We start from the raw sequence: 26,544 nt of genomic DNA, 5'->3' as shown, positions 1-26,544 counted from the left end.
TGCGTTTCGTCTTTCTCTCACTATACATCTTAATGTCTAAATGAGAAGATCACCGATACAATCAATCAATAAACTTTGGGCATAAAATAATCTGCATATCGAAAAATTGATATTTATATTTCTGAAGCATTTACGTGTCAAACATACATAAGCGATAACATTTGTCTCTTAAAACGTCATAAAATGTCTTCGAAAATCATACTCTTCATTTATAATGGTTCTTCGGACAGAAAAGACTTGAGATGTTTAAAATGTAGAGCACTTTAATCAGTCATTGCACATAAATCAATAAAATATATTTTTGAACTGTATATTAATTATGTATTATCGCTATCGTTTATTCTTTAAAAACTTAGCAATGCCTTCATTATGAAAACAGCAAATTTTCAATACGGCTCGTTGGTCTAGGGGTATGATTCTCGCTTAGGGTGCGAGAGGTCCCGGGTTCAAATCCCGGACGAGCCCGATTTTTTATTGATCCAACCAGTTTCGCGTTGACCTACTTTCGGGACTTTCAATTTGTCATTTTTACGCACAGTGAGAGTATGTAACACGCCGCATCGAACGGTCATTACTGAATCTACACACCTAGTGTTGTTTACTATTATTTATGTTCACGACTGACAAGTAGTTTGTCTCACGCGTAGTTTAACGAGTTTTTGAAAAGGCAAAAATTATGTTCGAAATAAAATATAATGACAATAGAAAATAGCAAGAAACGATTATATCTTCCTGTCACTTTCATATTTACTACTTACAATTAGAGTTTTTCATATCGCATTTCCTTTATACTGAACCGTTAAAATCTGTTTACTAAATTATAAAATATCGTTTACAATATTTAACTTATTCTTATGATTCTAAAATTCGTATGAGAGAGAAAAATAATAGAAGATTAAAATAAAAACAGAACCGAAATGAGACAGGCATTGCGACTAAAGAAACATCTAAGGAAAATATAAAAAGAACAGGATAAAATCACAGTTGAATAACTTTTATGTAACGTTTGAAGTATCCGACGTTCATTTATCTTTTTTTGCAGTTATGACATGAAACGTTTCTCGAAACGGTTGAAAAAGCCTTCCACTTTTTTTGTCAAAGACTGACCATGACAATCACTTTTCATGGCCGTAATTTTTTTAAAGCTCTAACTGTGTAACATGCCTGAGCGATTTTGTAATAAACTTTTTGTATTGAGTTTGATACGACGTTTCATAAAGGAACGTATAACACGATACGGAACCGTAAAGACGCAGTACAAATTTTTTTCGTGTAATCTTAAAAATTCATTTTATGCTGGTGTTTTGTTATATTTGTACAAAATGTATATAAATTCTCTTAATTTATAAGTATGTATTAATGTTTCAAATTTTCCATCTCTTATTAAATTTCGTTACATATAACAATCAACAGACTGATATATATCTGAATACATCATTAGTTTTTATTTTTATTTAAAAGATAAAACAAATTGGCAATCTTTTTACAATTTCTCCTGCATTATATTTATCTCGGTTTATTATATCCTACAAGTGCAAATTCGAGATAATCATAATGTAACATTTAAAATTTAAAAATAACATTTAAAATTTAAAAATAAATTAAAAAATAAAATTTATAAATAATAAAATGTGACGATGAACAAAGCGATTTTTTTCTTATGCAATTGGCCATTATTTTTCTCTTATACAATTAGCCATTATTTCATGATATCATGATAGAAATACTTCATTGTAATCAATTAAAATAATTTTTTATGCTTTCATTGTGGCTTATTTGAACATAATTTTAAATAACGTTGCTCTGATATTTTTTCTTAATTTCCTATCAGTTAACTAATAAGTACAATTTCAATTATGTATTTGCTTATGTATCATGCTTTCTTTGGCTTTCTAAAATATAAGTATAATATGACAGTTATATTGAACCTTAATTTCAAAAAAATTTAACGAATGAAAAAATTGACAACCCGCACACCAGAGTGCAAAGCGAGGCCCCGGAGGGATTCGAACCCTCGATCTCCTGTTTACTAGACAGGCGCTTTAACCAACTAAGCCACGGCGCCAGTGTTGCAACACCCTTCTATTTGAAAGTATATAAGTATAATATTTAGTACGATATTTTTATAATTCATATCTGAGTCTTTAAATAATAATTTAAATATTAATACTTCAAGTCTTCTCTCCTTATCGTATTAATATTAAAAAATTTTCTTATAAAACGAAAAATCGTAAAACTCGCTATATATATGTATACATACATATCGTATTATTATAAAAATAGTACAAACAGAAAGTATAAAAATTTTTTAATTTACAGATAAATAAATGTTACTCATATAATACTACAAAGTAACAAATAACAAAAAATTAATGTGGAGGCGCCGGGTATCGATCCCGGTACCTCTCGCATGCTAAGCGAGCGCTCTACCATCTGAGCTACGCCCCCTGATGATAACCTTTTGTTAAATATTGTATATATCGTATTTAAATGTTTCACACACATAAGGTATAAAGATAATATATCAATAATACATACCTTATAAATTATTTTTATCCAATAAATATTAAACACTACATATTACAGGTATTGTGTAATGTCACGATACATTCTCGCACGAAAAATGTAATACGTTTATTGCCACATGCTACTCGACATAGTGATCAAGCGTGCCTCGTTAATCCATGTATTATGTGTTGCGGAAAATGTATCGGAGATAACGCACGTATGCGTGATTTTATCCTTAAATCTTCAGATATACAATCATAAATTTTGAAAATGAAATATATTGTTGCGTTGAAGATTTAAGAGTAATACACACGTTATTTTTTGCTATGTTTAGGATTGTATGTATTTGAATGACAAAGGAAATAATAATATATGACAGTAAAGTATTTTACTCATTTTGAAAGTCGTATACGGTAGAAAATAAAATTTTATACCCCAGAAAACCTGTTTTCAATTCCAAGTAAACATAATTCATCCGTCGTGTTATAAAATCACGCACACGTGTGTTATCTCCGATACATTTTCTGTAACATGTAATATATGGATTAACGAGGCACGCTTGTGATTATTGTGTCGAATGGCATGTGGCAACGGACATAATACATTTTTCGTGCGAGAGTGTATCGTTATATTTCACGATATCTATAATATCTAATTGTGTTATACTCATTGATAAATTAGAAATGTTAATTACATTCCGCTAATTAATTAACAAGCTATTTTTACAATCCTGTCTTTATGTTTCATGATATTTTATATTCTGCCGTTATATTTTAACACACACATATGTGAAATTTTTATTTCAGTCATACCTGAAATTTAAACATAAGTATAAAAACAGAATGTGTAAGTGTCGATTAATGTTTCCAGTGTATTAACAACACGCGACGAATAAATTACTTTTATTTAAAATTTATTAGTAGATATTTCCTTGCGGATATAAGATTGACATCTTATTTTTTACTGTAAATATATTATTGAAGAGCTTGTAATTTCACGATACGTTTGATATTCTCTTTCCGTTCATAAACATTAAAAGATGAGAGTAACAAATAATCAAATCAAGATTATACACAGTATTTGCTTTACGCAACGTCATCACATCACGACATATAACTATATATAATTAATTACGTTCTCCAATATCGAAGCGAATCAAATGAATTACGTCGAAAACCATCTATACTTGTAAAATAAAGACTACGCTACCAACGTCATTTTCATATTGAACTGCAAAAGGAACAATAAGGGAAATGAAATTTAGCGGAGACTTTCGGCGCGGAGTCAGCACATTCGGTAATTCACAAGAATGGGACAGGAGGAGTGGGAAATTCGTAGTAGCGGCAGAAAATTGGAACCCCGTCGTGACACCATGTTACTTTTATTACCATTTATTACGGGTCTTTCTTGTAGCGGTAAATAGCTCTAACAATAGATCGTTTGTTCTGACATTAACACTGTGCGATATTTTTACCTTTATAGAAGAACATTATAGTATTTGAACAATCGCTTCTCTTGCGTAAAAGAGAAATTAATAGAGAAAAAAGATTAATAAAAGTTTGATAAACATTTCTAAGACAATTTGAAATTCGACATCGTATAGAAGAGTAGCAATTAAGAATTAGAAAATTATATTTGCTTTTTCTGTAAAAACTTAATAATAATGTAAATTATACGTTGAAATTCTCTTTATTATTATTAACCAACTGTATAATATATATTTTACGACAATTTACACAAAGTTGTATTGTCTTAAATTTTCATTCATCAATTTTATTTAATTTTGATATTTGTTTAATTAAACTTGCTTCTTATCTTGTTTCTTTCCAAAATTGATCTTAAAAAAAATTGAGTACAGAGGTAGAGAGGTTTTTAGTACAATGGTCAGAGAACTATTCTAATTAATTTTAGTCAAAATCCTATTGTTATAAGAGAAATTTTTAATTTCGTTTTACGTCTGTTGTGTCTGGACAATATTAGGAATTTGGCCATTCTGATTCAGTACATTAATTAATATTTTACTTACTGCGAAATATATATATATATATAACTATATATATATATATATAACTTTCAATTTATTCCTCTTTCTGAGCTTTCTGAGCGAAAAGTCAAGTACCATTTTGCAAAAATCGCAATAGTTATTAAGTTATTAATGATTGAAAATGACCGCATTTAGAGATTCTTTTAATTGATAACTTGAAAATTTGCGATTATTTGCAAAATGGTAAAGGACTTTCTTATTTAGAATGACCTAATCTACAATCATATGACGGCTATTGTGTCTAGCAATAGATGTGAATATTGAACTTTGAACCCTGAATCTTGAATCTGTCGCTAGGTATAGTATATATATAACTTGATCATGAATATGGACTATAGTCTTTCTTTGAGCGTTCCAAAGCAAAACTTCAAATAGATCTTACTCCATGTTAAATATGCTTTCAGCATTAACAGCGAATATTGAAATGTACTCCTATGATATAGCTCGCCTCAAATTGGCTACTTCACATATTACTACAGTCGTACTGTTACTATTAACTGGTATTATCCAAGCATTAACTGTATAGAATGGGTCAAATAAAGTGTTACAACTCAATAACTCTGAAACGGCTGGATGAATTTTAATGTTCTTGGATTCGATTTTCTCGGCTCGCGATATACCCTTTCATGTAGGTTTATTTTTATTTTCCGCAATCGTCCCTTGGTTATCCGTGGGATAAAGACACCAAGCTTCGTTTCCTTAAATGGCATCCCCAAAATATTTTAACATTAGTGGATTTTAGATTGAAAAAAAAGTTTTTATTCGAAATTTTTATATAAAAAATTGTTTTCTCAAATTATTACTTTCCATTTAGAATTTCCATTAGAATCATTTAAAATTATTCGAGGCGTGAAATTCCAAGCATTCATATTTAACGGACTCCGATTTACCGATTTTTAATAACAATAACGATTTTGCCGACTCGATCGTGTACATGATGCATATAATTACACAGTAAGAATAGATTTACATGTAGCACCCAGAAGGATGCTTCCTCATGTAATGACATAGATTCAATCAACTGGAGAAATACGAAAAGCAATATTCATAATACCGACCGATATATCATTTTTTATATTATTATTATTATTATTGCTTCACGAACTTCGGGACTTGGTTAGGTGGCGTGAGTGCGAATACATGCATGAATGTGAGATGTGGTATTTTAATCTGGCATTATAAAATTTAAATATAAACAAGAGATAGGAAGGCAAATAAATTGAGTAGAATAGAAATAGATTGGGTGTGATCAAAGAGAAGAATCAGCGTGAAATAGGAGAGCAGGATTGCTGCTAAAGAAAATTCATGAGTCAGATAGAGGTTATGATATCGAAAAAGACAAAAGGTATGGGATACGTAGGTAAGGTAGAAAAACAGAGGGTAATCAAAAATAAATAATGATGGAAATAGATTAATAAAATAGTTACAAGATAAAGATTAGTATAAGTTAGTATATGCTTAATGGTACAGTCAAAAGTGATTGGAGAATAGACATACGTAAAGGAAATTTGGTAACTGATTATGTATTTGTAAATGAAAATGTAAGTGAGAATTTAGTAGAAGTTAATGGAATTTAGAATAAGTGATATAGTAGACTCAGACTACTTGCTGCTAATAATGGAATTGGAAAAGAAAAAAGATATGATACAAGAAGAAAAGCCAGAAGAATGTGGAAGAAAAGAAGAGGAAAAGATTATAATATGCTGGGATATATGGGAAGGACTGTTATCGTTACTGTTACTATATATGTAATAAAATATGGGGTCGTTGTTATAAGTGAAAACAATTTATTAATTATGTAATATAATAGGGATTGTAACATATTAAGTTAAGTATATGAGCGTATAAGAAGCGTATAAGAGCATATAAGAAGCTAGAAAATAGGCAAGCAGAGAGAGGTATAAGTAAAAGTTAAATAGTTGGGATATGATAGAATGTTAATATTAAAATAGTTGTAAGAAATGTATAGTATATGATAAAGGCCATGATGATAAATAATATGTGATATTGCTGATGGCTAATATAAACCAAATCCTCTTGACTGTTGTAAGGCTAAAGTGAAATAAAATATTATATTATGCTGTGTCACAAATTTTGTGAGATACTTTTGCATATCATATTGTCTTATATCTCATTCTATTTGGTTATTTTTTTGTTTATTTTTTATCTGATTACAATATGGAATAATTATTTTACTATCTTTTAATTCATTGATTCAATATACATGTATCAAATGCGATGTTATGTGTAGGATTTTACACATATGATATTTACTTTCAAATTATATAGAATTCTGTACAATATTCTACAATTTACAATAATAATATAAAATTATATGATTAAAATAATTATATGTTTCTACATGAAAACTACTCGATTTGACTTTTATTAAAAAATAATTACTAAGCACATGTATAATATACAAATTAGATAACTTGTAAGTAAATATTGCATACTTTTATGTTCCGCGACGTTCCTTGACATTCTTTTCTTCTGTGTTCTTTTCTCGATTGTCGAATCCATATCTTGTTACTTTATAAATATATATACACTTTGAGCTTTATTTCAAACACCTTAACCCATAAAATCATAAAACTTAAACATTTCTATTACGTTGTTCTTCAAATAGACATAACGCCTACAGCTCAAGCCCGCTCAAGGTAACTTTCCGTTGTCACTCGTCAAAGCAATCTCTGGCTGGCTGCGTTTCGATATTTATTGCCAGCACTGAAAATCTATAGTATTCGTGACACAAACTATGTATTTTCAGTACTGACAGTGAATATCGGAACGCAGCCTCTGTAGCGATCCTCTAATAAAATTCTTCAGTTGCAATAAGAGTCTAGTCCAGTTTCGATCCTCTATTATATTATGATCCCTTATTTTCAATATCGGCCGGACGCAGGTCGTAATAGTGCACATAAATTCCCTAAAGCCCATTTATTCTTATATCTAATTATATTTAAGCATATACCTAGGCAAAACAGAAAATCATAACGTCAAGATAATGAGAAAAACTCCTTTTTTTCATCATGATTCAGTCATTTTCTCGTCATTTTGATATCATCATAATTTTATGTTCTACTGGGATATGACAAGCTTTTTACAATAAACTGTTAGTAACATAAGCTGCAAGCAAATTGACTAACCACTGTAAATTGTTTTTTGGAATAATTGACTGTAGTTGATCAATTTGCTTGCGACTTATGATTAATGGTTTAAAAACCTGTTACAGGTTTTAATTTTACATCTGTGCTACCTAGATATTTCCTAGAGCACATAAATATAAGGTCTGTTTTTTATCGCTGAACTAGTGTACATTCAGGGAATATAAAAAGAAATAGATATACATCTAGGAATTAGTGAAAGGGAGAGAAGAAGAGAATAAGTGCAAGTTAGTGCAGCCAGTTCAGCAATAGAAAACAAACCTCATAAGTAATATTCTCGTTAGTTGATACATTTCTAGTATGTCATTGGATTTGATTAGATCCAGTATGAAATAAGTATCAATCGTTGGTTTTATAAAATAAGAGAAAAAGTTCATTCAGTATTCATCTTCTTATTATTATTTGTGACAAGGAGAAAATATATTTCAGTATGCTCACTTCGTACGATATTTTTATACTAATTTTTAGGAAATCGATTCTTCTAGGCCGGCTTTTTTAGAAAGTTATTTCTACTTATTTCGATTCCAGATCGATATAAAAATTGCTTTTTGTAAAAGAAATTGCCCATCATTATAATAACAATACATTATTGTGTGTTCAATGTGATGATGCAATCGTTCCCGAGACGCGAGACGACAGTATCGACGGAGAAAACTGATGGGAGCAAGCATCTTTTTCTCACAAAGGCCGCCAGGTGGCTTTCGTGGCATCATTTTCTCGCGAGTAAAATTCTACTAGATAGTATATAAAACAACCGGTCCGAGTATGAACTGGTACTCTGGTTTCCCTTCAAATCACGCATAAATCTTTCGCCTTTTACTAAAGATTTCCGTGGAGGGGAACAATTGATGAGTCTAAGATCTCAATTTTTGGTAGTACCTGACGAAAGTCAGGTCATATAATAATACAAATAGAAAAATTCCCTTTGGTTCGTCAAATAAAAAATAGTATATTCATTACATCGATGAAATACGACGGAGAGTGTAAGAATATATTATTATATATGAGGGGAGAGAGGACATACTTTCCTCTCGACTCTTAAGATGGTTAAAAAAGGAGGAAAGTATCCAGTACACAAGATTTATATGTTTATATTTCAAAAGGGCTTATTGAAGGCTTTATAAAGATGTTATAATATAGTTTTTTTTAACTTGTTTAACTGTTTGACTGCTAAGCAATTCTTGCAAGAACGCATGAAAACTGCGGGACATATTTTGACTTGATGTTGTCAAATAAAAAACACTCTCATTTAGACAAATATCAATCAATTTTAATAATTCTTTTCGTATTATAAAGAAACAATATTAATTGTGATTGTGAATAAGAAAAAATAAACATTAAATTGTTTTTTTCTTTGAAAATTAAAATTTATAAAAAGATAACTTAAAGTTTATTGATCTTCTCTTATGATCAGCACGTAAAGGATCATTTTGATTAGGGGAAGATCACTGACTCTTACATGAAAAATTTATGTATAACAACTATGTTTTGCCGCACAAATAGCGTGAAGGCCTTTTTTACAACAAGCGCAAATAAGGCGGGATCGTTTGATCCCGCTCCTTCTGTTGCTACACACCGCACATTGTCGTAAGTTACGTCCCGGTAATTTTTCAAGCGCAAATTTTTTGGTTGATGAAGATGGTTGTGTTGACACGCTATTTTTATGATTCATCCACTCCTTTTCGATATCGTCAATAATTTTTGATGTGGTCCAGGAGTCTCGAAAAAATTATTTGTTGCTTTGGAAAACACATTTGTCGGAGGAATATTCGTAGAAGTTGGTGTTTCTTCTGTTTCTGAAGATGAAGATGAGATAGAAGACTCACTTTCAATCCTCAGTCTTTTTCTTTGATGAGTTATAATAATGCTATCATCACTACTTGTGTCTGTTCTTTCACCATCCTCAGAATCACTAGCAATCGAATCAACGTCCGAAATAATAGCCTATGACATGGTTATTTTTAAAAAATAATATATAAAAACGGTAAAAAGTTATTTTAGAATGCACTCGTGTTACAAAGTACGCGTGAGGTCAGACTACGTTCACTTCCACGGAGCAACAAAGACACATTGAAACTCGCAGCGCAAAAGCGCTGCGTCGCGGTTTTCGAGACAAATGAACGCAGCGCTTTTGCGCCGCGTAGCAGTGAAACGGTTAATTATAAAAACTAAAAATACTGTTTTACTAGTCGGGTTTTACTTCATTCTGTTTTATTGAATAATATATATCTTTATGTTCTTTCAATACAAGATACAGCCTTGTACTTTACGATATAATAGAAATATGTGGATAGAATAAAGTAAAAATTCCTACAATTTTATTTTCTCGGCATCATGCGAGCAAATACGTTGAACTTTGATCATGTAATTTTTCAGTTATATTATTTCAAGGAACAAAGGCAAATATCAAAGCAAAATGTTAAAATTGATCATGAAATAATTTCTTGTTTGTAAAAAAACAATTTATTTCACAGTGGATATATGATTCTCAAACGAAAAAGTTTAATGGGTATAAAATTTATAAATTGCTTATTTTACACTTTTGAACTTGTTTGTTTCTTTTTCGCTTCTTCTTCTTGGCTACCAAAAATAAAAATTTATTTTTTCTCGTGGTCAACAGTCAGTGAATGAATGACCAGATTTCCGTCAGGTACTACCAAAAATTGAGATCTTAGACTCATCATCATCAATTGTTCCCTTCCATGGAGATAGTGCACACCAATTTTTTATGAAATATTTTGGAATGAAAGAAATAACACAATACATCTCGACTACCTTTACAGAAGAACAAGTCTTGTCTTTATGTGTACAAGAGAGGATAGAAAAGGTAATATTTTTGTTTATATTCTCACTTGATACCCAACTTAAGTTGGGTATAACAAAAAAATTCACAGACTCATAGTTGTTCCCCTCCACGGAAATCTTTAGTAAAAGGCGAAAGATTTATGCGTATCTGAAGGGAAACTAGAGTAGTAACGATCGTTCTTCAAGTCATCTTAATATAACTGAAGAAATCGATTTTTGAAAGCGAGAAATGTAGCCACCTAGTAAGTATAAGGCAAATTATTGATCCTTAGAGATAATATAAGATAGATTAAAAATCAAATTGATCGTTACCTCTATTTGAATTTAAATAAAACATAATGTAAAATAGAGGATCACGTGTGTACGAACAATAAATGTTTATAGTTGTGCAAAAGCAAATTCATTATCGATTTTACAGAATCTACACACCTTCTATAACGTAGTTAAGCTACACATCGCTAGATGTCAGCAGTATTTCTGTTCTTTACGTGACTATAAATCTAGGTAGAATTGACTCAACATGATACTAATTTTATAACAAATGTAAATAAATCTGATAAATTGTTGCAACTCTAGTATCATATAATTTTATGTCAAGTTAACGACTATAATATAATTAATTATTTGGAAGTACGTAATAAAAACTGCGAAATTTATTTTATCAAATATTATGAAAAAATATATATATATAAAAAAATGTATATATATATATATTCCAGGTTACATCAAAGTACTTACATTAAACATCCTCATAATAATTCAACAAGTTTCTATAAACGAATTATAAAAGTGATGAAATCTGGGAGATATAAAACTTGACAAAGAATTCTAACAGAACTCATTGCATCACAATCACGTCAATTAATTACTTCAAGGTTCCTTCCATAATTCTGCGTTTATTAAATATTTATTCATATTGCAATGTTTTCTTTTCCTAAAACACGGATAGAATTTTCCTTAGGGATAACGATGTAATAAAAGGAATATTAATTAATAGCTTACAACCGAGTAAGAAAATCTGTTTTCTCGAAGAGTCAACTCTACTATGATGCACCAGGTATCCCCTATTTCTGCTATCGACGACAACATAAGCACAATAGCCGAACGATGACTAGCACCGCGCATGTTTCGGCTGGCAAGATGCGCGCGAAGATGAAGAAGCTTCGCGCGGGCACCGCGGTGTCCCCAGCAGCGGGGAGGCTCCCTCGATTGAAAAAGGGACAGCCGATAACAGTGCGAAGGGTAGATGAAATGGAGGTTCGTTTACCCCTGGCATGGAAGAGTCACCCTGTCCTCATCGATCCTCATCCTCCGCCTTCTCTCTACAAGCGCGTCTCCGCGCGCTTCTCCCCTCTTTCTCTCCAGCGTTCCCTCATGCTTTCCCTCAACCACCGTCACTGCTTCATCCCTCCAGCCACCCCCTTCTCAACTATCCCCCGCGTTCTCGCCCACCGCTCCTCATCGCACCCTCTCTCTTCGCCAGTGTTCGCCCTTTAAGCCATCGCCTCCGCTTTCCCCTATCCCTCTTCCCTTCTCCTCCCTCCTCTCCCGCCTCCGCCGCCTTGTCAGCCTCCCGAAGAAATTCACTTTCGCGAAAAAAAAGGGAAAAAGGCGCGAAAAATCGATCCGTGGCGCCGATTGGTCGCGTTCGGCCGGGCCCGCGCCGGCATTGGTCCGCGGCGCATTCTTGGGCGTGGCTTAAAGATGAGCTCTCGCTGTGTCATCGCTTATATTGATCCTACACAATTCGGTGTGTACGCAGCGCCCACCGACGTTGCACTCACACCGAGCGACACACGGCCGCGAGAGCCGCCGGCTCTCTCTCTCTCTCTCTCTCTCTCTCTCTCTCTCTCTCTCTCTCTCTCTCTCTCTCTCTCTCTCTCTCTCTCTCTCGCGATGCATCTCCCCTCGCAGGCGCGAATGCACACGTATGTGTATGCGGCGCATCGCACGTACGTCGCGGCACCTGCATCACATGCATTATGCGCGGGGAACGTGGCTATGGAGTGGCTCGCGAGAAAGGGGGCGAGTGGTTATCGATATCGGCCAGGAAGCGACATCGATCGATTCCGCTGCGTCGATATAACAATTCCGGTGACTCTTCTTCGCGTCGCGCGGCAATGCTGTCTCAGATTTCTGTTCGCGCAGCTTCGAATATCTCGATGCTATTTATTAAGACGCCCCATCTGTTTGTCCGCACGATGGAGGAAGTGCGGTTACGTTCATGCGCCCGCACACGTTTGGTCGCGTTTGCAACGGGAAACATTAAAATCGCCGAAAGTTCATCGATACCCCCGGACGATATGGAATGATTCGTCAAGCTTATTTTGCTTCAAACGAAGCAAAGAAGTGACGATAAAGAAGTGTCCAATGCGAATTCTATTAAATTATGTTATAACTTTCTTTTCTTCTTGTTCTTTTTCGTTAAAAAGAATTTACTTCCAGTTTTATATACTGAAACGCGCCCAACGTTGTTATTAATTTTTTACGAAGCACACTGTACGTGTGTATCATGATTGCGTGTAAAGGAATTACGGATACTAAGCGACGTTCGCGTGTTTGCATAATGAACACGCGAGCTTGTGTCGCGCGTTAAAATTCCTGGCAGGGGTTCCCCGCGAGTCGGAAGAAATCGCGTTAATTTAATTCGTTCCCAGGAAGAAGATTCTTGCGCGCGGACTCTATGCACGCGCGTGTGTGTGTGTGTGTGTGTGTGCTTCGTAATTTGGACTCGTTTTCAAGCAATTGTCGAGGATAACCGGCGACATCTGCGTTCGCTACCTTCTCGATGTCATAAGACCATTGTATCATTATTGCGATAAAACGGCTTAAAACGTGCTTAAAAAATTAAACGGCTATAAATCGAGATTGAAAGCGAGATATCTCCGAACGACAGGAACGTAGGAATTTGCACGGAAGGATAGTATCTGCGTCGGGTGAATGAATCTTTGATCGAATCTTGAGTTATCGAATTACGGAATTTCGAGGTCGATAGAATCGTACGGGGAGCGCGAGAGAGGTCCGTGATCAATTTATCTGCTAGATACCCGCTTCATAATGGACGGCACATATATTTGGGTTAATGGTGCCAGCTGGTTTGATGCCAGAATACCTACCCGGAGAGATATATCGCAAGAATTATGCGAGGGTAAGAGTTCCGGAATATTTTTCCAAGTTTCGCACGAGCGCGGTTATGACGGACACACACATGTGACTTGCTCTTCGTGAAGTACTGTACACCGTTGGCGATTGCCATCGTTGATGCTTGCCCGTCAATGCTTCCAGGGACAATTCACTTAAATTGCAAACTGAGATGCGAAGTAATCCCTGTTTGTTCGTCCCGTATTTACAATCGACGTAAGCAATTTATAACATTTTCAATAATTGGCACGATGTCGTAAGTATTGTTGATTTTCATGTTGCGGTTTTTCGTCGATTGATACTTCGTGTTGTAATAACAGCTGTCGCACACGAGTACACATATGTAAAATTAAATATCTATATTACTTATAAAAAATGCTTATAAAAATATATTACTTATATAAACTGCTGTGTACACTGTGTGCTGCGACGTACCGACTTACTTTTTTTAGGGGCGTCTATCAATTCATGGAAAGTGGACGTAATGCTGCGTGTCACAGAAGTTATATATAACTTATCTAGTATAGATGTGTATATAAATAGACGGAAAAGTGATTATCGAACCCACTCTTCGACGGATCGCAGCTGATGCCGAGGTGAGATCAAATACGTATATTACTCGATAGGTCTTCCCAAAATTAAGTATCGTCTCGCTAAACATAAGTAAATTACACGCACGTGTCTGCATTGTGAACTGCGCGCTTACTTTCTGTAAATTGATTAAAATTAATTTTTTTTCCTATCAATGGAAAAATAATAGGTTATTTGAAGATCATTTTGCACAAAATTCAATTCCACGTGACTTCAACGGGGCTTTTTCAATCATTAACTGTAAGAACAATCGGATCACTTATCGACAAAGTGGCAAACTCGCCGGCCGCGAAGCACACCCTGTATAAAACGTAATCTCTCGTTTGCCTGTACGGGCGCGTAGGAGCGAATCAAATTTTCGTGCCGCCTGTCGTTGTAGGCGCATCTAAACGCAGCATGCAATCGACTCTCGGACTTTAGGAGGCGCGCACAGACGCGCAGAGACGGACGGGCGCGGAACAAAACAAGAAGGGTGCGAGTTATACCATGACCGTTTTGATGGATTAATTCACGAACCGAACGGAAGGTTGCAAAGACCGACTTCGATGTTACCTGTTTTGTTGTTCTCGTTAAGCCGGCTGACATTGAGAAACGGCTAAACGAGCGCGCGTTTTCTTGATTCTACTTGTGCTACTTGCAGAATAGTGCTCGTTAGCCTCCGTTTGTTTGTAGTCTAGCGTTTATGAATATTCGTAAAGTTCATCATGCAGTTGCGCGGTAGCGCATTCGCGACCGATTATCGACGACGGTAGCTGCAATAACGATGATAGTATGCTCGACATTAGTCGACAGGAATTATCTGGATTAGTTGATAAGATTGTAAAATATGAATCTCCACGTGAATATCGCACGTAATGGAGAACTTTCCGGATTGGAGGCCTGTGGCCGTCGTGTAGAAGATTCCGCGACCGCGGTATGTCTGGATTATGCAGGCAAATTAACGAAATTCGCCGGTGATAATTTACTCCCATTAATAATTACTCGGGAAATCTATTATTCGCAGATAATGCAATCTCTGACGGGGGAACATTCGTTATTCATAATGCGGCTTTTCGCCGCGGCATCTACAACGACACGCAAATAATGGGTACGGCAGTCGGCCGGATCTCCGAGCGAGAAAGAATCGAACTCAGGCGCGACTCGACAGTGAGCATGCGTCACTTTTGAAGATTCACCTTTCGGTGTTGTTAAGTGAAGGGAAACGAATGTGTTTATTTTTGTTGTCGTTGTTGAGATTCTTCGATGTGAAATTCCCCTCGTGGATAGGCCTGAGAGAATACGCATCTCAAGATATCGTACTTTCTCTTTTGTTTTTCCCCTTTTGTATTTCTCTGAATGAGAATGGAACATCTTACTAAACGCGACCGGCAAACCCGGCGGCACAATGATCTCGACCATGTGTGCCTTAGTCACGCTGACATATGGCAAAGTCATGAAGCCACTAGGTGGTCCGCAGTATATTACTCTACCTGTCGCCATCCATGCTCGTGGGGGGTAGCGCTCATGGCTATTTGTACGACAACAAGGGTCGTTTTTGCGCTGCCCTGGCAGAGTCGTGGAGTACCTGTCATTTCAAGCGAGACACACTCGTGGAGTACGAAAACATACAGAAGCTAACAAACGTGGGGACCCTGAGGCATTGGCGATGCACTAACGAGAAGAAATTTCAGTCACAACAAAATTGTATAATTTTCTTTGTTCAAGAATAAAACGGAAAATATCCGGACATTTAACTTTCATATACAAACGGTGTGTTTGCAAAATCTCTCTTTCGAATACGTGTTTTGCTGCTGATGTTGCTTGAAAAGTTTTTAATAATGTTAAGCGTAACGACGACATTTAAAAATGATTTGTTTCGTTATTGTCTTCACAAAAGATAAAAAATTCAAGCTAATTTTATAAATAAACAATTGAAATATTGAAATTAAATTGTTTTAGTTTCTTTAGTAGAGGTACGGAAGACTACATATCAATGTCGTTCCTTCAACTGGGGGTATAGCTCAGTGGTAGAGCATTCGACTGCAGATCGAGAGGTCCCCGGTTCAAACCCGGGTGCCCCCTCAGGGTTTATTTTTTTCTGTTTTTTATTTTCCTTTCCTAGAAAAAATTACAGTAAAAACAGCAATCAAAATTTTATTTTAATTTATAAAATGAAATCTCAAATTACACACAATAACAGTGTTTTCTATCATTTGTTCCATTTTTTTGTCGGTCGCGAAATTTTATACAAAATATTTATATTTTTCTAATATTATTATATTTTGCGGCATGAAGAGATGAAAAGAGAGAGAGAGAGAGAGAGAGAGAGAGAGAGAGAGAGAGAGAGAGAGAGAGAGAGAGGAAGAGGGGATAAAAAAGGAAGCGGCTTTATGTCACTGTACAGATCTCGTACGCGAGACAGAACGCGTGTCTTTACAGAGCAAAGCGGGGAAACATAGAAAGAGCGATGGAGGATAAAGCGACGGCATGACACACCACCATAAGGACTCAGCAAGAGAAGGGAGGGCCATCGGTTAATCCGCAAGACTGCCGACCGCAGAAGATGAATGTTCGATGCGCGAACCACCTGCTTTGACGGCGAGCGTTAAATCCGTAAAACCCCACTAAATATTCGTCGAATCCGTGGAATGCCCGCAGTGCTCGGATGGGGCGATCAAGCCAATTGGCAGGCCGCCAAATGAAATGTATATCCGGCATAAGTCTCCCTATCCCGTCCTGTTTGCTGTCCATCGAGGAGAGTATACGAGCACCCGTACCATAAGCGGAAATTGTGAAACGTTGCAACAAGACGTGACGTTTTAACAGAAATATACTCGCGAATATTTGTGTTGCGTTAATAAAAAACAAAAGGAAAAAAAGATATTCGGACTTTTCGCGTAAGGTTTCGATCTTAGACCCTATGTGTCGGACATCTGTCGGAAAAGTGACATTACATCTGTAATTATCGTTTTAGTTAGCGAGATGTTTGGATAAAAAAAATAAGGTTTACGTAAAAATTTCAGTAAAAACTGTAGTAGCGTCGCAACGTAGTTGTCGCGCTACTCGATAAAAAAAATTAGTATTTTACACAGCACGTAAATGTGACGATCTATCGATCTGTCTATCCTGCGAGATCGTGTCTGGCGATCGAAGTCTGGTTTTACACATCGCTGGCAATCGGGACGAGTCTCCTGCGGAGACTTGTCGGGACTGCGAAGTCAAATGACAGATGTGATCGCGCTAATCCACCATTATCGTTAGCAATGATCAGCCCGATCCTGAATACACGGTTCTTTGTATTCGCGTGGCTTAGGGATCGGGGCGGCGGTGCCGTGCTCAATGCTTTTCCAGCAATTGCATGAATCACGGGGTTGTGAATCGTAGCGGCTAGATCTTACGCGTATAAAACGAAAACCCATCATCGATGCACATACATTCACTCAGCTTGCCGGACGAATATATCGTACTTCATGAATTATTCAAGTTTGTCTCTCTCGCAGGCGCCGGCTAACATTCAAGACGACTAATTTTTTTTAATTTCGCGTTGAATTAATTTATTTATCATCTGTCGTCGATTTAGTCGTTCAAGGCTGAAATTTTCACTCACCTCACGGCTTTGTGATTGAGAGTAAGAACGGAGCCATAAAATTCGAGGTCCTCCATCGTTTTACAGCAAGATAAATACATTTATCGCGCGCGGGCACGCGACTCTAAACTTTCTGCTCGAGGACTCGAGTGAATTGCAGAATAGATCAATACGGACGATGATCCTCCGTGGCTTACCACGTGGTGTGGGATCAAACACCGGCATCCTTGCTCCAACCAGCGACCAGGCTGGTAACAAAGGGTCCCCGTCCCCGTGGGGCTTCTGCGTTTTGTCCTCGGAGAATCGTCAGTTTTGCCCCCCCAGCCCATATCCGGGGGCTGCGCGTTTAAATTATTCATAAACAGTCAAGTGATTTGTAAAATATGACTTACTATTGTGCCCGACAAGTTCCGCGTTTAATTCGATATAGACCGCGCTCGGGTCTTTACGACGCTTTTCTTTTCTTTCTTTTGTAGGCTTCTGCGTGCACGGGGAACAATTTTACGCGAACTTTTACTCGATTACTCGATTGCAGATAATACAAGAAATCTGAAAAGGCGCGAGTGGAAAATGAAGGACGACAGTAGATTCGCGTTGGAAGGTTCTTGGAATCAATTCTTCGCATTTACATCTATTTCTCCGCATTTTTCATCTGTTCGCTCGTGACAATAAATTATATTTTCATGCATATCGAAACGATCGAATCATTGTTGAGTAAATTTTGATTGCCGTGTATTTACGCTTAATTGAGCTCGTTCCAGTGTTATCTCTCAAATGTAGACTCTTTAATCGCCATGCATCTTGCAAATAGTCAATGACGAGAGATAAGATAAGAATGTAGATGACGAAAGGTATCAAACGGCACGTTTTCAGAATCTTATGTAACATCGTCATTGGACACACAGTTCGCGGTCGTTGGTGCGACATACGGAACACGAGACGTTTATTTAAATATCTCTACTTATGTACACGTACAAAAACATGTACATAGTCCGGATTAGTTTAACACATCACATGGCCAGAGCAAATTTATTTATATTTTAATCCATCCTATTTATATTCCGTATGTATTTCATATTACATGTGTTTTATTTCAGATATGCATTATATTAAATAAATAGAGCGAAATTAAATACAGCAAATCAGCAAACGTCGTAATATAACGACCGAATAGGTAACACAATCAACATTATTAATAAATCACATTAAGCGCGCGGCGTTTGAGAGAGTTTTGTTTATTTTTATTTGCGACCATGAATTACTGCGCGTATAAATTACACTTCACTTTTCGCGACAGCGCTCCCGTTTATGCTCCAGCGTGCACGTAAAAACGAAAAAAAGAAACAAGAAAACAGGAAAAGCAAACGAATTAATGTTATTTGTACGCGTATGACATATAATGCGAAATTTAACTGCGAGTATATTTACATTTAATTTTTAACGACGCACCTCGAGAGCGGGTACCGTCCCCGTTGCAGAGCTGACATCGTATCAGTTAAGCCACCCCTAGCTGGCTGGTGATCTAATTTAATTGACACCCTAATAGCGAGCCTGTACGGCCGTTAGACTCTTCGAGCGCGGTCTTTGTGCCTAGGGATGAAAATATAAGGGCGGTTAGCCGGGGCGAGACGCATGGGGCGAAGACAATTGAATTTCATGGGGGTTTGGTCGCTTAAGCAGCTAATTGGTTTGTTCATGTTACTCAAAGTGTATAACTTTTCCCGCCGTGGCGCCGCTTCGTTCGTTGCGTGTTTCGTCTCGAAAGTACTTGAACGCTTGTAAAGACGCGATATCACAGTCTAAACAAACTTACGATTGATACCGGATGTTCCGAAAGCAGCCGCACTAAAATACCGGGCCTGTGCTATTTTACAACGAGAATCGGTCGGGAGAGTCTCTTAGCAAAAATTCGGCCGTTCTTACCCCCACCAGGAGTCATCAGATTTATGGATTCTGATTTTTCGAAAATGGGCTTTTACACCAAGTTTTTTTCGGAGTTTAAAAATGTAGTTGGAAATGCGAAAAATTAAAGTAATTTAATTTGTTAACTCGAGTAAACAAATCACGAGAAATCAAAGAACATAATCTCAATTTCGAAAAGGTTCACTCACTTCGATTCCTTCATCGAAATTCATATAATATTTTGGAGTTCCCTAGTGTTGACATTTCTGTCGATCCCTAACAGATTTATAATTTTGGAGAGAAAATTAGTCATCATAGCATATATAATATAAAAAAAGCAAATATTACTTTTTGTTTAATTAAATAAAGTCGACGTTCCTCTTTCTCTCTCTCTCTCTCTCTCTCTCTCTCTCTCTCTCTCTCTCTCTCTCTCTCGGAGCACCGACAAAGCGAAGGAGTCAAAGAGTATTTGCTGGACCCGTGTAATCGGTCCACGAGGAAAATCCGCTTGCGCGAAATGCCGATGAAGTAAATGAATTCCGCCTTCCCGCTTCCGTTGGTCTTCCGCAAGCCGCGGCAAGAGAGAAACCGTGGCCCTTTACGACGCTTTCATGAAGTGAATATTTAACTTTACGTCCCGCGGGTTAAAAATGCTGACCCGCGGCGGGCGAGCGGACGGGCGGGCGGGCGGGAGGCGGACGCTCGCTTGCTCGGCAGAGGTTTAAAAAGTTGCCGAAGCACGACGATAAAAGATAACGGCTTATAAAACTTCCGAAAGTTCTGCCTTTGGAGAGAGCTGTACGCAGACACGCGCGGTGAAATTATTCCGTTTTCTCGATTAAGAAGTTCTTAGCGGCGCGAGATAAGCGATTCTTATTTACCGAACGCGCGGCGAAGCGCGACGATTTCTTAATCGTTTTGTGTCACCGAATATAAATAATTATCGCGCGCGTGTACGGGCGCGAACACGTACAGAGTACAACAGCAGACGGGTACTGCGGACAAAGCGAACGAATTTGTTCCTAGAAAGATTTCTACAGAGATATCGAGACTGCGTCATTTTGAGGAATAAATGGCCACCGATGCTTGTTGTTTCGTTAATTAATTAATATAATAATAATTCTCCTAGATCGTTAAAAATCTACGGAGAGTCTTATCGATCAACGAACGTACGGGTAACACTGCACACAAGCGTCTTGCCCAGAAATATAAACAATGCTGTCTGAAATTACAAAATAGAGCGTTTGCGCAATTGCGCGAATGAGCAATTGCGAATTAAATATCGACTAGAACTGCAAACAAAAAACACCACACGCGAACGATGAGCGTACGATAACAGGCCCCGGAGGGATTCGAACCCTCGATCTCCTGTTTACTAGACAGGCGCTTTAACCAACTAAGCCACGGCGCCTCGTGACCGCCCTTGGAAACTGCCCGGTTTTCTCGTCGAAGATATAAATAACACTGTCATTTTACTAATTTTCTGTCAATCATCTTAAAAACAAACATTAAATTGGAGACAAAGAAAGCTTTCTTCTTGAACAATCATCTTGAACGGCAAATGCGTGCCGCGTATCAGCGCCGCGCCGGTGGACAAAGTAGGAGCGAGTAGCGATCGCGAGCGAGGATGGTCGGCCATTATTATCACAAATTCATCGTATCACCATGAGATAGAGGCGTTACAATCGAGAGCGTAATCTCCTCGCGTGAATGCGGAGGAGAGCGGAATCAAACCTGGAACGTCAAATTCAGCCTGCAATCGTAATGAAACGTAATGCAAGATCCTCGCGTTCGCCGACGCCCGCGAGACGTGTCAAAGGGAATGCGGTATCGCGTCGTCTCTCACGCGGGGGAGAGAGAGTCTGATTAACGATTACATTATTTCGACGGCGACTTAGCGACCAGCGCGCAGCGAATCGTTCAGTCTGCAACGCTTGCAATATTAAAAGCGCAATTAATGAAATCGCGGCCGAGGTTCCGGCGCGCGCGCGCACAGTCTCCGCCCGGTTTATTAGCTTTTAATAAAGAAAGCGTCGTAAGTTTCCGTAAAGCAAAGGAGCGAGAGAGAAGGGAACGCCGAGCCGCCGCGGCTGTATCTTTAATCTGTTCCTTAGTCACGACCAGTTCTCTTTGATCTTCGCTGAAAGTTCGCCCGGAGCGGCTCATAGACAGGACTCGCGCCGGCTGTTAAAAAGTCAAATAACGCGCCGGCGGATCGGAGGTGCGTTAATCAAAGGTGCGCGCTTCTTCTTCCTGTGCTCGGCATGAAGAAGCCCGCTCGAGCGGTGTATGCCGGAAGACGTCGCGGATTATTCATCAAAAGGCACCGCTCTATCGCGGGGCTTTATTATCATTATCAATATCTTACGCGATAGGATCGCGATGAGAGCAGGGAAGAAAGGAAGTGCCTATCTGCGGTTCTCGCCATTTTTTCCAGATTCACGAGTGACCTCTCTCTCCTCCATTTTGTGAATTGGGTAGATGTGGACGAAACGAGCCGCGGTTAGACGGAATTTGAAGATTTAGAAGCCGAATTGAAGGAGGTATCGTGATCTGTTAGAAGGATGTTCATAATTGAGAGAGAAGTTCCTCCGGCTCTCGCCGCCAGGAGCAGCGAAGAAGAAAGAACCGCAAGACAAAGAGGGGAAAAGCGAAACGGGAAAAGCAAAGATCGAGGAAATAGTCGTGGTAGAGGCAAGCGAACCAGCGCACGTAGAAACTTTCGAACAGAGGAAATCCCTCGAAGAGAAAAGGTCCCTTCAAGATTATCCTTTGTTACGCACTTTTCGGAGCTTGAAGTCACACTAACTAGCCGAAGCTAGTGGGGAAGCTGTGTGGGGAAGAAAAATACGGAGACTGACTGAAAAGCAAGAGAAAGAAAGAGAGAGAGAGAGAGAGAGAGAGAGAGAGAGAGAGAGAGAGAGAGAGAGAGAGAGGGAGGGAGGGAGGGAGGGAGAGACCGTCGAACGGCGAAAACCCTACGTCGAGGAGAAAACAACGAGTTCATATTTGTCTCGCGAGAGGAAGGGTAACAACGACACGGGGGTGACGCCTCACGAGAGGTGAGAGGTACAAGACAGCGTAGGAGGAAGGAGCGAAAGCGCGGGCGGAGAAAAAGATAAAAAGCGAGCAAATCGGCTGAAGGCCCCGCGCGAGTGGGGCAGCAAGAGGAGCGGGGAGAATCGAGCGGGGAAAGCCGCGCGCGGTGGCGAGAAAGGAAGAAACAACACGATAGGTAGATAGGTAGGTAGGTAGGTAGGTAGGTAGGTATAGGAGAAGAATGCCGGTGGCAGAGCGTCGTAAATTCCTGCGAACAGCCTCGCGTAAAATATAGAGGTGGCTACGTTCTGCATATGTCATCCGTGCTCTTTCTCACCCATCGCTCGCACTCGCGCGCGCGCGCGCGCGAGCGCGCACGTGTTAACGCGCGCATCCTCGCGAGAAGAAAGGAGAGGAGAGAAGCGAGGAAGAGGAGAAGATGGTGTGGGGACGTGAAAGAGGGTGGACACGGCAGGGTGGCAGCGCACCCGGGCGCAGAAGTTCGAAGTGGCGGCGAGATGGAAACGATGGGCGAAGCGAAAGGGGCCGCGCAGGGATGAGGGAGGAAGAGAGGGACGGACGGGGTGGAAGAGAGAAGAAGCGCGAAGGAGCGACGACACAGGGAAAGAGAGAGGGCAATCGTGAGGACGTTTTGCACGTGAAAGAGCACATGCTCTGGAAGTCAGAGAAGGAACGAGTAGAGAGAGAGAGAGAGAGAGAGTGAGAGAAAGAGAGAGAGAGAGAGAGAGAGAGAGAAAGGCGGCAGGGAGGGAGGGAGAAAGGCGGCAGGGAGGAAGGGGTACGCAGTTGCAGCGGCAAAGCGCATTGGAGAGGACAGGACAAGATGGGCCGCGCGCGAGGACGAAGAACGGGATATCGGAGAGGAATGCGAGCAGAATGGATGAACGCGCGATGAAAGCGTGGGCGAATTTGTTTGCCCTTTTCGGTGGAGGCCACTGCCGCCACCATCGCCTCCGCCACCGCCGCTGCCGCCGCCGCCGCCGCCGCCGCCGCCGCGGCTCGTATCGATTCGGCGTCGTCGTTTGGATATTAATGTTCGTATCGCGTGGGATTATTCGCGGTAAATTGTGAAATTTAGCGCACCGGGAGTGCCTCTCGCGCGCCCTCTCGAAGCCCATTCAATTTGGGAAATGCGTGGAGGCCTACGTGTCAAACAAGGGGAATCCCAGGGGGTAGCGTCGCGCGACTCGCCGGTCTTACTGCGAGCCGCTTGACCCACTTCCGAGCGTCCTCGAGAAATTCAGACGCGGGCTTCTTCGCACGAGTTGACTCGCGGATGTGAGATACAGCCGCGGCTCGGCTCGCGGAGATTTTCCGAACTGTCTGCCGAGCGTAACCGCGCGCGAGCCACTAAATCAGAGAACCGCCAGAGAGGCGCGTTCTCTCGACTCAAACAATCGAGAGACAAGCGTGCTTTATCTGTCTGTTCTGTTGTTGCAAACTGGAATAATATCGAAGTCAATCGGCGGAGTAGAAGCGAAGAGGGACATGAGATACACGTGGTCCAGCCTATGCGCCATTTTTGTTATACTCTTGTCAGGAATAACATTTTTTGTCCAAGTCGCACACATCAGATTCGCGCGTTCGCCATCCGGAGAAGATCGTCACGGACTAAGCGCGTCGCGAATGCGGAGGATCTTCCGGAGGAGGAGAGAGACAGCGCGTCTCTCTCCTCCTCCCCGCCCCCTCTCTCTCTCTCTCTCTCTCTTTCTCTCTCCCCCTCCGGAGTAGGAAGACTGTTATCGTCTCCGGCACTCTAGTCTCGTACGAGGTTCGCGGGTTCGACTTCGGCTTGGAAAAATGTAGAGCACGTTGACGTTGGGCGCCAGGGAAGAGAGACGAGAGGATATCGAACCGAGCGAGGCCAGGGGCGGAGTTGCCGCGCCAGGTTACCATGGAAACGTGACACTCTCTTTCGGGCTTTTCGAGCTTTTCGAGCTTTTCGAGCCGCTCGCTCGCGCTAACCATCCCGCGCTATCCGTTTCCGTTATGCAACGCTCCGTCGTTGCAAGAATGATTCTCTTTCCTCGGCTGTGTGCTGCGCCGAGCCCGGTCATCGCGAACTTTGTTGCGCAACTTTTGACTTTTGTGACAAGAAACGGCGACACCTGAAACGACACGTCGTAATCTCGATTTGGATAACTGGCAAACTGCTGGAAAGAGGAAAATGCCGAGGATGTTTCACGGCTGGCGTACCTGAAGAACTTTGCCCATCGAGTCACTTAGGGGATGGTTCTGTGCGGCGCAACAACGACGATTATTTTTCTTGTTTATCGAATCTCTTTTATAATAAATATTCTTCCATATAGCAGTTTCCGTAGAATAATAAAAGAAAACATGTCTCTTCCCTCCTTCGTATTTCAACGTCCGATAGGTGTAGCATTATTCTGCGCGTTGCATACTGAAGACGCGCGTAAAGCAACCCCTTGGAGACGCAGATTTTATTCCATCGGTAAATTGACCGATCTCATTAAGGAGATAGGAGGGATATACGCGCCTATATTAATCGGGACCCGAACAAACGACAAAGACACACTGATTACTCAGTGCCTTGCAAATCATGCGACCGCCAATAAGCGTATGTTGACCCCAACAACGTCCTTCGCCGCGGCAAGATCCGGGGAGACGATGGAGTCTCATAAAAAAAGAAAGAAGCGCTGCCGTTTATCTATTTTATCCCGGCCCGAGCCCGATTCCGCAAGATCGAGTACGTGCGCGATAGCGGAACGGGAAGGGTTAAGGGTTAAGATTCGCGCTGCGTGGCCGGAATTACGCACGGGCAGCTTTCAAGCGGCGCGTGCAAAACGCGACGAAAGCCGTCGATGTATCTCTATCTCTCTCCCGATAGCGCGCGACTGCGACGTTGGGTCCGAGGTCGAGGAACGTAGGTTTAATTTCGTTGAGTGCACCCAACGACTGATCCGGTCACCCCCGCGGGTCCGCCTTCGCAAACGCGCGCCACATACATACACACATACACACACACACACACACATACACACCAAGGCGGACACACGCGGGCGCCGTACGAGCGAGTTTAAGCGAACGCGTTTACGCGACACGTGGATACGTACGCTGTAACAATCCTCGCGCAATCCTCGTGTGTACGCGTGTGTGCGTGTGTGCGTAAAAGCAGCGGCGTTCACACGGGCCGCTGTCTCCGTCGATCGTAATTTTAATTACAGATTCTTTACATCGACTCGGCGGCGGTGCGGAACTCTCCTTGATTAAAGCTCAGAATCGCGAGCGATCGCGAGAGCCTCTCGCGGACGCTGCGCCTGTGAGGCGCGGTTAGTAAACCTAACCTATTATTCGCTCGGGACTATCCGACTGTCCTTCCTGGGATTCTCGGTCTGGAGTGACGTCGATCGAGCGCGTTATTCGATGCTGAATACCATAGCGAGGCCCCAGATTATGGTCCCTCCCCGAAATCCTAACGCGAGTCGGGAGACCCTTGGTCATGCTCAATAAACAATTATCATGCTCTGCGGTTCGCCTTCTCCGGCACTCGCGCTCCAGGAAGAAGAAGAAAAAGAGGAAGAGGATAAAACGATCTCGATCTCGCTTCTAATGCCTGCCGCACGTATTTAGCTAGAGCACAATGGTGTACAAGGTTCGATCAGAAAGTAACGAGAATTTTGAAACTGCGCGCGCTGTATCTTGTCTATTCAGTTGATTCTTTTTTTGTATGTTGGTAGCACTACCAGTGACGTATGTGACGTCAGTTTTCAGGCAGCTGCGACGCTTAGTTTGTGTTTGGC

General features: G+C 40.0%; 1 protein-coding gene and 7 non-coding genes across 9 annotated transcripts in view; 3 read left to right on the top strand and 5 right to left on the bottom strand.

Moving 5' to 3' along the window:
- LOC105186464 (aromatic-L-amino-acid decarboxylase) overlaps positions 1-26,544 on the bottom strand; it is a 58,447-nt gene that overhangs the window by 13,015 nt on the left and 18,888 nt on the right. The window contains exon 1 of one of the 2 annotated variants that reach the window (XM_011146682.3): positions 7,009-7,265. The exons of the other annotated variant lie outside the window; for it this stretch is intronic. The gene's annotated coding sequence lies outside the window, so the exon portion shown is untranslated. Of the gene's footprint in view, positions 1-7,008; positions 7,266-26,544 lie in introns of those variants that run through there. 2 annotated transcript variants of the gene reach the window in all.
- TRNAP-AGG (transfer RNA proline (anticodon AGG)) lies at positions 394-465 on the top strand. The gene has a single exon. It is a non-coding gene; the product is annotated as a tRNA-Pro (tRNA).
- Positions 1,992-2,065, bottom strand: TRNAT-AGU (transfer RNA threonine (anticodon AGU)). The gene has a single exon. It is a non-coding gene; the product is annotated as a tRNA-Thr (tRNA).
- On the bottom strand, positions 2,376-2,448 carry TRNAA-AGC (transfer RNA alanine (anticodon UGC)). The gene has a single exon. It is a non-coding gene; the product is annotated as a tRNA-Ala (tRNA).
- Positions 8,493-8,615, top strand: LOC112588373 (U5 spliceosomal RNA). The gene has a single exon (XR_003112814.1). It is a non-coding gene; the product is annotated as a U5 spliceosomal RNA (small nuclear RNA).
- On the bottom strand, positions 10,575-10,692 carry LOC112588372 (U5 spliceosomal RNA). The gene has a single exon (XR_003112813.1). It is a non-coding gene; the product is annotated as a U5 spliceosomal RNA (small nuclear RNA).
- Positions 16,246-16,317, top strand: TRNAC-GCA (transfer RNA cysteine (anticodon GCA)). Its single transcript has one exon. It is a non-coding gene; the product is annotated as a tRNA-Cys (tRNA).
- Positions 21,061-21,134, bottom strand: TRNAT-AGU (transfer RNA threonine (anticodon AGU)). The gene has a single exon. It is a non-coding gene; the product is annotated as a tRNA-Thr (tRNA).

This window comes from Harpegnathos saltator, unplaced genomic scaffold (genome assembly GCF_003227715.2).
Source record: "Harpegnathos saltator strain DR-91 unplaced genomic scaffold, Hsal_v8.6 scaffold202, whole genome shotgun sequence".
Taxonomy (NCBI): Eukaryota; Metazoa; Arthropoda; class Insecta; order Hymenoptera; family Formicidae; genus Harpegnathos; species Harpegnathos saltator.
Note: the sequence above shows the minus strand (reverse complement) of the source record. Positions and strands in the feature narration are given on the sequence as shown.